Raw genomic sequence first — 4338 nt, 5'->3', positions numbered from 1 at the left:
AACTGAAAGGGACACTTTCAAAAAACATGATAAGGATGCTTTGGACGTCTCATGTCTAATGCTAATAACCATGGAACCTGATCTTCAAAAACAACATGAAAACATGGGGGCGTTCGATATGATCGAACACCTAAAATTGCTATTCCAAGAGCAAGCTAGACATGAGAGGTATGAAACATCCAAGGAATTGTTCCGTTGTAGAATGTCTGAAGATTGTCCTGTTCGCACTCATATGGTTAAATTGATTGGGCATATTGAACGCCTTGAAGGACTAGGTTTCTATTTACGAAAGGAATTAGTCATTGATGTAGTTTTACAATTGTTTCCAAATAGCTACAGTCAATTTGTGATGATCTACAACATGCATGACTTTGACAAAACCCTTCCAGAATTGCTCAATATGTTAACGAACAACCGGGCAAGAACTTGCAAAGAACAAATCCACCATTTTGATTGTTTGTAAGGACAAGAAATGAAAAGGCAAAGTAAAGTCCATTGCCAAACCCACTTCTAAATCTTTGAAGCCAAAAGGAGGCATTAAGAAACCCAAGGGGTGAGTGCTTTCACTGCAACAAACCCAGGCATTAGAAGAGAAATTGTCCTCTCTACCTTCAGGAAAAGAAGAAAGGAAATGTAACATCCACTTCAGGCATCTATGTGATAGAAGATAATCTTTTTACTTCTTATACATCATGGGTATTAGATACCGGATGTGGTTCTCATATTTGTAGAAACATGTAGGAACTAAAAAGGACTAGAAGGTTGAGCAAAGGTGAAGTTTATCTGTGCGTTAGAAATGGGGCAAAGGTTGCTACTATAGCCGTAGGATCTATTTTGTTAACTTTACCGATCAGATTAATATTAGAACTCAATGACTGTTATTGCGTACCATCTATTTCTAGAAATTTGATTTATGTATCTTGTTTAGACAGGAAAGGTTTTACCTTTAATACTGGGAACAAATGTTGTTCATTCTCTTTTGGTAATATATATTATGGTGATGCAAGTTTGATTAATGGTCTTTATGTTCTTAATATGGATAATCCGATTTATAACATAGATAAAAGGGAGGTCAAATCGAATAGTTCAAATTTAACCTCTATCTCTGGCATTGTCGCCTTGGGCATATAAACGAAACTCCCATCTCCAAACAACATAAAGATGGATTATTGAACAAATTAGATTTTGAATCATATGGGACGTGCGAACCTTGTGTAAAAGGAAACATGACAAAGGCTTTGTTTGTTGGACAAAGTGAGAGAGAATATGATGTATTGGGAATCATACATAGTGATGTATGTGGCCCGATGAACATACAAGCTAGAGGTGGTTATATATATACTTCATTACATTTACTGACGATCTCAGTAAATTCGGTTATGTATATTTGCTGCGACATAAGTCCGAGTCCTTTGAGATGTTCAAAGACTTTCAAAATGAAGTAAAAAACCAACTTGGAAAGAGTATTAAGATTCTTCAATCTGATCGAGGTGGCGAATACTTAGACCATGCTTTTCTTGATCATCTTAGAAATTGTGGTATCGTATCACAACTCACTCCACATGGAACACCGTAGTGGAATAGTGTTTTTGAAAGGAGGAATCGTACATTATTGGACATGATACGATCTATGATGAGTCAATCTGACCTTCCGACGTCCTTTTGGGGATATGCTCTAGAGACAACAGCTTTCACACTAAACCGGGTTCCATCAAAATCTGTTGAAAAGACACCATATGAGATATGGACTGGGAAGAGTCCCAAATGATCTTTTATGAAGATTTGGGATTGTGAGGTTTACGTAAGCCGTCTAACCACAACTAAATTAGAACCAAAATATGATAAATGCATATTTGTAGGATATCCCAAAGAAATTATGGGATATTATTTCTATCATCCTCGTGACAATAAAGTGTTTGTTGGGCATACTGGTGTCTTATTGGAAAAGGAATTTATTTCCAAAGGTATTAGTGGGAGGAATATAGAACTTGAAATTGTTCAAGATCAAAATATGTCAACACAGACGGAACCAACACAGACACCACAAGTAATTGTGGAAAGACAATATGATGTTGTAGCACAAAGTTCTCGTAGATCTGGTAGAAAACAGAATGAGCCTGAGAGATATGGATTTCTCATCACTCATACCGGGGATATGATGCTTATGGATGATGAGCGCATTAGTTACCAAGATGCTATGACAAGCATCGACTCCGAAAAATGGTTAGAAGCTATGAGAATAGAAATGGACTTCATGTATGTAAACCAAGTTTGGAACTTAGTTGACCCACCCAACGAGGTACGACCTATATGGTGCAAGTGGATTTTCAAGAAAAAGACTGACATGGATGGTAATGTGACTACCTATAAAGCACGATTGGTTGCAAAAGGTTTCAAACAAATTCAAGGTGTTGATTATGATGAAACTTTCTCTCTAGTCGCAATGATTAAGTCTATTAGAATTTTACTAGCTATTGCAGCATACCACAATTATGAGATTTGGCAAATGGATGTCAAAACAGCTTTCCTTAATGGAACTTTATTTGAGGATGTATATATGATACAGCCTGAAGGTTTTGTCACTCAYGAAAAATCTCATAAGGTATGCAAGTTGCAACAATCTATTTACGGATTGAAGCAAGCTTCAAGGAGTTGGAACCATCATTTTGATGAAGCAATCAAAAAGTTTGGTTTCTTAAAAAATGAGGATGCACCTTGGGTCTACAAAAGGATTAGTGGGAGGACCATATCATTTCTTTTATTGTATGTAGATGACATACTACTCATTGGAAATGATATTCCGACACTTGAGTCTGTAAAGGCTTGGTTAGGAAAATGTTTTTCAATGAAAGACTTGGGTGAAGCTGTCTATGTGTTAGGTATTCGGATCTATAGAGATAGATCGCAAAAATTACTTGGCTTAAGTCATAGTACATATATAGACAAAGTATTTGATGAGTCCAGATTTCATACAAACATGGTATGATCTTCATAGATTGTGATGAACTTCAAAGTAGAAAGAAAATATTCAAGAGGATGATTAGATTGAGAGGAGAAAGAACATTACATCAGCAAATCTTGATTTTCAGATTAATGACAAAGCTTAATTACAATTACAAGGTAAATCCTATTTATACTAGGAAATGTAAAGACTAAGATTTTACAAGGAAACTATACTAAGGAGAAACTTGAATACAACTTTTAAGCTCTAACTTGAACCCAACAGTATTGAAAAGGTTCAACATGTCTGATAGCAAGAAAGGGTTCTTACCTATGTCTCATGGCATATCACTTTCTAAGACGCAATGTCCAACTACATTTCAAGAGAGTGAACGAATGAGTAAGATTCCATATGCTTCAGCAATTGTATCTATCATGTATGCCATGATATGCACTCGACCTGATATATCGTATGCTTTGAGCATGACGAGTAGATACCAATCTAATCCAGGAGATAGTCATTGGATTGCCGTCAAGAATATCCTAAACTACTTGAGAAGAACAAAGGATTCATTCTTGGTTTATGGCGGTGAAGAAGAATTAAGTGTAAAGGGTTATACTAATGCAAGTTTCATGTTATAACCAGGTTTTTCTACGAATCTGGGTCAAGGTAACTTTATGTGTTTATGTGATGACATACATAATTATGATAATATTTGCATGAATTATGTGTGCATATGTGGTAAATTAATATTATGCATACATATGGATGCAATACATAAAGATAGGCGGTTATGTGATAAAAGAATAGTATTATATATATATAAAATCCAATACTCCATGGGTAAGAAATGTTGATCTTAATATAATATCTTCCAAAACCGCCTAAGGACTTTTATATTAAAAATATCTTCCACCGCCTCTTTTTAAGATATAAAAGGAGAGAATAAGGTAAAAACCTTATCAATTTACTATTTTTACAAAATATACAAGAGAAATTTAAAGGCGGTGAAGAAGTTTTTGAAGAAAATTGTTGTGTGATAACCGGCAGAATCTGTGTTTATCAAGGTGAGTTTTGATTGCTATCACTTTATTRACTGTGAGCTTTAATTACTRTTTGATTTTGTAAATTTGTGGAGTATTGATGATTTAAAAGATTCTGGTAAAATTACTTTAAACGGTTTTTAAAGAAAATGATTTGTGAATTGGAAGTTTGAACCTGTTTTGAAAAGATTGAGCTGATACTACGTTTGAAGAAACAGTTTGGATTCGGTACTCTGTTTTTGAGGATATAAGAAAAAACATATGATTGAGAAATCATATGTAGAACCGATTGTTCTTATGGTTTAAAAAGGTTTGAATATAAACCTGTGTTGAGAATATGATTTGGATAAAACT

The sequence above is a fragment of the Cynara cardunculus genome, assembly GCF_001531365.2.
Source record: "Cynara cardunculus var. scolymus isolate 2C chromosome LG 2, CcrdV1, whole genome shotgun sequence".
Taxonomy (NCBI): Eukaryota; Viridiplantae; Streptophyta; class Magnoliopsida; order Asterales; family Asteraceae; genus Cynara; species Cynara cardunculus.
The sequence above is the reverse complement of the archived record's forward strand: the minus strand, read 5'-3'. Positions refer to the sequence as shown.